The following is an 8,899-nucleotide window of genomic DNA, read 5'->3' as shown; positions in this document are numbered from 1 at the left end:
GTACGTGTATGGAATGAGCTGCCAGGGGATGTGGTGGAGGCTAGTACAATTGCAACATTTAAGAGACATTTGGATGGGTATATGAATAGGAAGGGTTTGGAGGGATATGGGCCGGGTGCTGACAGGTGGGACTAGATTAGGTTGGGATATCTGATCAGCATGGGCAGGTTGGACTGAAGGGTCTGTTTCCATGCTGTACATCTCTATGACTCTACATATCTTTCTTTAAATCAAAATTCAAGTACTGTACTTGAAGCAAATCAATTTTTGTTATTGAATCTCTTCTACCCCCTCCCATTCTTATTAGAGGTCATTTCTGTTCTCCTCCCCACCCGCCAAACCCTCTTACTGCCTCAGTACTTTTTCTAGTTGTGAACAAAAGTCATCAACCTGAAATATTTACTATTTGTCTCTTCTCAGATGCTGCCTGCCCCAACTACTTCCAACATTTTGTCTTCCTTTCAGATTCCACAGTATCTTGCATTTGTTAAGTACATTGCAAAGCACTGTCACTGTTGCAATGTTGGGAACGCAGCAGCCAGTATCTGGGCAACAAGGATTCCACGAACAACAAAATGATAATGGCTAGATAATGGCTCGATAGTCTACTTGAGCAAATACTGACCTGGGCAACAGTAACAACATCCCTGCGCCTCTTTGAAATATTGCCAGGAGGATTTTTTCACATCAAAGGGGGCAACTGTTTTAAAAACTCAACTGAAAGGCAGCACATCTGAAAATACTCTATTAAATTATTAGACTAGATTAGCCACTGGAATGGGACTGGAACTCACAAAGATTTAATGTAGATGAGGGTGCTACCAACTCAGTCACATTAGATAACATTGTGGTTTGTAGATCTTACTGTATACAAGGTGGCTGCCTTGTTTCCCTATGCATTTTCAGCAAGTGTACATCAGAGCTTAATTAATTATCTGTGAAATCCAAAAGATACAAGGTTATTTATAAATCATAGATCCTTTCCAGATTACAGACAGTGATCAACAAGCTGTGTACTTACATCCTTTATTTATAGGATTGGCTTTTTAATCAGAAGATTAATGAGTATCATCATTAACCCGGTAAACTTCTGCACCAGCTGTACAAGTTACCTCAAGTCCAATAATGCTAGTCAAAAATTATCTCAACACAGACTGCTTGAACATTTTTATGTCAAAGGGATGTCAAATTAATTTTAATTCTTTCAAACCACTTGATGTTTAAAGTGATCCTAATAATAAGACTTATACTCCAAGATGTGACAGTGATTGTTTAAATAAGTAGGTAAATATGGGGCCCAATAGGTCTTACTTAATGTTTAAAAGGAAACTTGGTAAACAAACTGCGGGCACTCTGGTATAGACTTCTGATCCGGGCCTCAAGCAGTTGAAGAAAACTGGACTAGTAGAATAGCTACCCACATTAATCTAGTGATTGTGAGCCTAACCCCATAATGTAATTTTCAGGCTAAAGTATTATTCCAATTTTGCTGTTTCTTATTCCTTGGTGCTGGATTGTCTGCACACTGTAAGTTTTTAATGGGTCACCAGATAATGAAGAAAAGTATTACATATTTTGACGATTTGACAGAAAAAAGTAATTATTGTAATTATTTCACCACATGTCTGCACAAAGCTTATAATTGGTGCAAAAGCAACACATGGAGTTTACCATTGTATGTATTTCAAATCAAACTGTACAGGCATGCTCTGCCTTACCTCTGGGAGTAGGTGGGTTGTCAACCCAGATCTTCTGGCCCAGAGGTGGAGACACTACAACTGCACCACAAGATCTGTAATCATTGAACTGGAATGTTTTCTTCACAAGGTACACTGTCGCGAACTGGCCACAAGGCGGCATTCTTTCTCTGCAAGGATAAAGGCAATATCCTTTAAAAGACTAATTGTCTTTACAAGGCTTAAACAATAATTAATTCGAGATAAACAGCTTGAAAACAAATTAAAACCTTTTCAAAACATGTATCTTAATGTCTATTGCTCGTTAGATAACCACACGTGGTAGGCTGAATACTGGAATCTTACAATGAAGGTTTAAATAAAAACGGGGTACATGTGATTAATGATCTGGATTTAACACTGAACGTTTTGTTCGAACAGCACTTACTCTGTGTAGCTCCTGGCGCAGATCATACATTTTTAAAGTAGGTAGGTACACACAGTTAGCACCTCATAAAAGATGCAAAACGGATTCCGATCCAGCATCGCGTTTGTTCTTTTTTTATTAAACTTCCTCACGTACACACCTCCCCGGAGTTATTAATGTGCAGCTACTCCACTGGAAATGGTGCTACTGAACTGAGAAGAGGTGGATAGTGGGTCTAATCAAACACTATTCAAGGGACACAATGAATCGCCTTTCACAGATAAGTGGTTTAAAATGAAGTGTTAATAATCGAGGCGTTTACTGAAAGGGTGGAGATCTTTTTCTAAACCCATTTTAAATATGTCAACAGGATCCTCAGGAATTACAAAGCACACGTCTATTATTTGCCACGGTGGCGGCTATTTTTTTACCTGCATAAAGTGCAGTATGTGTCCGCATCGCTCAGGTTTTAATTTTGGAGTCCGATTTGCTAAGATTAAGATAGACATTTAACCTGACTTTGATCCTTTGAACCCCTCAACATTTGTTAAAACTGAAGTTCAATATAATATATACATTGTGAAAAAAAACTATCACTCATAAAGCGATAGGGCACAGAAAGAGATCATTTGGCCCATCATGTTTATACTGTCTCTCGAGAGTATTTCAATCCCATTTCCCACACGCTGCAAGGACCCATTCAAATTCGTTTTGAAATCATTTACCATTGCTACTTCCATCATCCTCGGTAAGCAGTGAGTTACAATATTACAAAACTGAACTCTCAATCACAACAATCATGCAATTTGAAAATGCTTTCTTGGGGCTTAAATGAGTGTTTTCAGCTTCAGATCTGACCAAAACACAAATAGTGGTTAAAGGCGATGGATTATTCTGCTACACCACCAGGGGCCTTCTGAGCAACTTTTAAAGTGCCTTTTGTGTAAGCCTATCATGGAAAAGATTGGTGAAAGCTAAGCCCAGCAACATTGATGGATGATATAAAATCATAATACCACCAATTTTGAGACAAACAGAAAATACTGCAGATCAGAACACATTATAGTTTCTTAAATCATAGAAACCCCACAGTGCAGAAAGAGACCATTCAGCTCAACAAGTCTACACTGACCTCTGAAGATCATCCTACACAGACCCAAACCCTTATCCTATCACTCTGCACTTCTCATGGCCAACCCATCTAACTTGCCTATCTTTGGACTGAAGGAGGAAACCAGAGCACCTCGCAGAAACCCATGCAAACTCCACACAGACAGTCACCCAAGGCTAAAATCAAACTCAGGTCCCTGGCACTTGAGACAGCAGTGGTAACCACTGAGCCACCATGCCTTGTACCTCAAGATGCTTTGCAGGATCAATTACCAAACAAAATTTGACACACACTTCATAATGTGATTGATATAAATGATTCGGATGTATGGTTAGTAAAGTTGGCAGATGACACCAAAATTGGTTGTTTAGTGGACAGTGACAAAGATTATGTCAGAATATAACAGGACCTTGATCAGATGGACCATTGGTTGAGGTGCTACATTTTGGAAAGGCAAATCAGGGCAGGGCTTATACAGTTAACGGTAGGCTAATGGTAGTGTTGCCAATCAGACCAAGAGTAGCAGGTGCATAGTTCCTTAAAAGTAGAGTCAAAGGTAGACAGGTTGATGAAGAAGGCATTTGACACATTTGCCTTCATGGATCATTGCATTGAGTATAGAGTTGGGACATCATGTTGCATTGGTTTCGGGCATTCCTGATTTTCCTGCTTGAAACATTGATTTTCCTGCTCCTCGGATGCTGCCTGACCTGCTGTGCTTTTCTAGCACCTCTCTAATCTAGACTCTGATTTCCAGCATCTGCTGTACCCACTTCTGCCTAGGCCACTTTTAGAATACTGCATTCAATTCTGGTCTCCCTGCTATAGGAAATGTGTTTTTAAACTTGCAAGTCTTTAGAAAAGAGCATTGGAGGTTGAGGGGCGACCTTATAGAGGTTTATTACACTGTGAAGGGCATGGATAGGGTGAACAGATAAGTTCTTTTCCCCAGGGTAGCAGAATCCTAAACTAGAGGGCATAGGTTTAAGTGGAGAGGGGAAAGATTTAAAAGGAATCTGAGGGGCAAGTTTTTCACGCAGTATATGGAACAAGCTGCCAGAGGTGATGGAGGCGGTACAATTACAACATTTAAAAGGCATATGGATGTGTACATAAATAGGAAGGGTTTAGAAGGACATGGGCCAAATGCTAGCAAATGGGACGAGATCAGTTTCATGGTATCTGGTTGGCACAGACGAGTTGGACTGAAGGGTCTGTTTCCATTCTGTATAATGTCATATTATTTTATCTATGCAGGAAGAATGCGCAGGGGTGTGGGAAGAGAGTGGCTCTGGTTATTTTGCTGTTTCAGAGTGGTGTATGAAATGTTTGAGGAGAAAGTGAGGTCTGCAGATGCTGGAGATCAGAGCTGAAAATGTGTTGCTGGAAAAGCGCAGCAGGTCAGGCAGCATCCAGGGAACAGGAGAATCGACGTTTCGGGCATAAGCCCTTCTTCAGGATTCCTGAAGAAGGGCTTATGCCCGAAACGTCGATTCTCCTGTTCCCTGATGCTGCCTGACCTGCTGCGCTTTTCCAGCAACACATTTTCAGCTCTGATCTCCAGCATCTGCAGACCTCACTTTCTCCATTAAGTGTATGAGTCCTGCATACAATACAAAATGCAGCACCTCGCATTTATCTAAATTAAACTCCATCTGCCACTTCTCAGCCCATTGGTCCATCTGATTAAGATCCTGTTGTAATCTGAGGTAACCTCCTTCACTGTCCACTACACCTCCAATGTTGGTGTCATCTGCAAACTTACTAACTATACCTCTTAAGCTCACATCCAAATCATTTATATAAATGATGAGAAGTAGTGGACCCAGCACCGATTCTTGTGGCACTCCACTGGTCACAGGCCTCCAGTCTGAAAAGCAACCCTCCACGTCCACCCACTGTCTTCTACCTTTGAGCCAGTTCTGTACCCAAATGGCTAGTTCTCCCTGTATTCCATGAGATCTAACCATGCTAACCAGTCTCCCATGGGAAACCTTGTCGAATGCCTTCTGAAGTCCATATAGATCACGTCTGCCGTCATCAATCCTCTTTGTTAATTCTTCAAAAAACTCAATCAAATTTGTGAGACATGATTTCCCACGCACAAAGCCATGTTGACCATCCCTAATCAGTCCTTGCCTTTCCAAATACACATACATCCTGTCCCTCAGGATTCCCTCCAACAACTTGCCCACCACCGACGTCTGGCTCACCGGTCTATAGTTCCCTAGCTTAACCCTACCACTTTTCTTAAACAGTGGCACCACGTTAGCCAACCTCCCGTCTTCTGTCACCTCACCTGTGACTATCGATGATACATGTATCTCAGTAAGAGGCCCAGGAATCACTTTGCTAGATTCCCACAGAATTCTAAGGTACACCTGATCAGGTCCTGGGGATTAATCCACTTTTATGACTTTCAAGACATCCAGCACTTCCTCCTCCGTAATATGGACATTTTCCAAGATGTCACCATCTATTTCCTACATTCTATATATTGAATTGAATTGAATTTATTGTCATGTATACCGAGACACAGTGAAATGCTTTGTCTTGTGAGCAATACAGGCAGATCACAGAGTTAAGTAGCATAGATAAGTAAATGATAGGTAAACAGCTGCAAAAACAAAAACACAAGTACAGGAGAATGTTAAGAGTTTGTGAGTCCATTCAGTACTCTAACAACAGTCGGGTAGAAACTGTTTCAAAACTGGCTGGTGCATGTGTTCAGGCTTCTGTACCTTCTCCCATTGCAAAAAACTGTTGTCAGGCTGGGATGGACCTTTGAGAATGCTGGCGCCTTCCCTTGACAGTGGGCCTGTTAGATGGATTCTATAGATGGGAGGTTGGCCTTTGTGATTGTCTGGGCTGAGTTCACCACTTTCTGTAACCGTATCCGATCTTGAATGGTACAGTCGCCATTCGAGGTAGCGTTACATCCAGACAGAATGCTCTCGGTGGTGCACCTATAAAAGTCGGCAAGGGTTTTTGCTGTCATGCCAAATTTCCTCAGCTGCATGAGGAAGAAAACACGTTGTTGGGCCTTTGTAACCAGTGCGGCCACATGAAGAGTCCAAGAAAGCTTGTTGTGGATGACCACTCCCAGAAGCTTGACACTCTCCACTCGTTCCATCTCTGTGCTGTTAATGTGTAGAGGAGCATGAGTAGCATCCCGCCGAAAATCAATAATGAGTTCCTTGGTTTTGCTGGCATTAAGAGCTAGGTTGTTCTCAGTGGACTATTTTTCCAGGTCTTCTACCTCCCATCTATAGTCTGTTTCATCGCCATCTGAGATTTGGTAGTGTCATCAGCGAACCTGTAAATGGAATTAGTCTGGTATTTGGCAACACAGTCATGGGTATAAAGTGAGTACAGTATATCTTCCATGTCCTTTTCCACAATAAACACTGATGCTAAATAATTGTTTAGTATCTCCCTCATCCCCTGTGGTTCCACACAAAGGCCACCTTGCTGATCTTTGAGGGGCCCTATTCTCTCTCCAGTTACCCTTTTGTCCTTAAAGTATTTGTAAAAACCCTTTGAATTCTCCTTAACTCTATTTGACAAAGCTATTTAATGTCCTTGATAAAAGTATATAAGATTATGAGGAGTGGATAGGATGGATAGTCGGAGTCTTTTTCCCAGGGTGGAAATGTCAAATTATAGGGGGTATAGATTTAAGGTGAGAGGGGGTAAAGTTTAAAAGAGATGTGTGAGGAATGCTTTTCACACAGAGGATGATAGATGTCTGGAATTCACTGCCTGGGAGATGATAGAAGCAATACAACAGCAAAGTTAAGAGCATTTAGACAGACACATGAACAGTCAGACAATGGATAGGCATGGGCCATGTGCAGGCAGCTGGGATTAGTTTAGAATAGCATTGTGGTCAGCACAAACATGATGGGCCAAAGGGCCTGGTCCTGTGCTATACTGCACTATGTCCTATGCAGAGAAACTCTACATTAGAAAAATTGAAGGAAACAAGATTTTAATTGACTCATTTAAACTGCCTGAAAGGTGGTAATAGCAGCTTCGATGGTAAGTTTCAAGAGATATTTGTAGGGGTGTGAGAGATAAGTCTAATTGCATAGTTCTTTCAAACAGTTGATAAAGACACATTGGACTGAATGGTCGTCTCTTACACTTATGACTATTGAAGAGGATGCAAAAGAACCAATAAAGGAGAATCATACTTGGAAATGTACAGCAGGGACATTAAAATATGCACCAACTCACATGCAATGCAAGAACTCTATTCCTTTTCTCTAGAGAAAATTACCTCTGCACAAATGTTCTGCCTCTCTTAAAGTCTTGTGCCAATTTCATGGGCCATATGTAAAGTAGAGATTGAGATCAATGAAATTGCAGGATGCCTGAATCTCCATCTTTACCTTCCTGAAACCGGCTGCCTTAATTTAACAGTACATTTATAAATCTGCAATGACCTCTGCAGTTCATTGGGCTTGAAAGGAGGAGGGGCAAATCTATTTATCCTACAGAGTGCAAACAAATATCTTGGGTCTCTTGTAAGCCACAGACCTATAAATGTAATAGTGCCTCACTGCCTCCAATTGACACAATCTAATAGAATCTTCTTTATATTAGGGAGTCACAGCTTCACTGGACTATCTATCAATCTATTTTTACTTTGTGTTTCAAAAGATCATTCCATTAGAAGCATTTGGAAAAATGTTTACATTACCTTATTTTACAGAATACAGCCCAATATCTTTTCAGACAATTCTAACACTACCATTTCCATTGCTGAAAACATATTTAATAGTCTATTACTAAGACTACGTCTAAGGCAGAAGGAAACACTCACTAATGGAAACAAAACATTGGCACTTAATAGCATGCCTTAATTCAATGCACTCTTTGATCACTCTATTTTAGTAAAGTCTTTGATCAGTATAACACTTCAGGTTTCTAGGGTCACCCGACTGTTTGTCCCACGTCGGCGCACATAGCGTCCATTTATGCATGATGCAAGATTTGTTCTGATGTGTCTTATACACAAGATCATTATGTTACAATCATGGAGGAGTGAGTTCATTATAGCTTAGCTAATTTTGTTTGCATTCAGTTATTGTATTCTGCACTCTGTTCTGTTACCTTACTGCACTTGTATGGTACGATATGCCTGGAAAGCACATAAGATAACACTTTTTGCTGTACCTCAGTACATGTGACAGTAATAAGTCAAATCAAATCAAGACCTCCTTTTCTTTTAACTGGTTATTGAGTGTTCTTCATGCCGTTATCTAGCACAATCCAAAACATCAGCTTCTGTTATTGCATCTGGAGGTAGTGTACATGGAGAGTCTAGACAAATCGTCCCATGAGGACAGTCTGTTTCCATGGAGGGAATCTTGGGCTAATGTGTTTTTCAGAGTGGGGCATAGCTCATGACAGGCCCCGTAAACATGGCATAATGTGGCAAAATGTGAAGTTATACACTTCAGTACGGCAAATAGAAGAGTCTTACTAAGATTGTGATACATTGGGAAAGGTGGATGGACAAAGGGATTTGGTTGTCCTCTTACACCAGACAATTAAAGTAGACAGGCAGGTGCAGCTAGCAAGTAGGAAACCAAATGATACAGTGTGCTTCATTGCAAGAGGATTTGAGTTCAGAAGGAGAAATATCTACTGCATGCCTTGGTGAGACCACACCTGGTG

The 8,899-nt window shown here is 40.9% G+C and overlaps 1 protein-coding gene across 3 annotated transcripts in view; it reads right to left on the bottom strand.

Annotated features, from left to right (window-relative positions):
- nek8 (NIMA-related kinase 8) overlaps positions 1-8,899 on the bottom strand; it is a 119,776-nt gene that overhangs the window by 2,328 nt on the left and 108,549 nt on the right. For all 3 annotated transcript variants that reach the window (XR_006315785.1, XR_006315786.1, XR_006315788.1), the window contains one exon: positions 1,719-1,867. The gene's annotated coding sequence lies outside the window, so the exon portion shown is untranslated. The remainder of the gene's footprint in view (positions 1-1,718; positions 1,868-8,899) is intronic.

Source organism: Chiloscyllium plagiosum, chromosome 28 (genome assembly GCF_004010195.1).
Source record: "Chiloscyllium plagiosum isolate BGI_BamShark_2017 chromosome 28, ASM401019v2, whole genome shotgun sequence".
Taxonomy (NCBI): domain Eukaryota; kingdom Metazoa; phylum Chordata; class Chondrichthyes; order Orectolobiformes; family Hemiscylliidae; genus Chiloscyllium; species Chiloscyllium plagiosum.
This window is presented reverse-complemented; position numbering and strand designations above follow the sequence as displayed.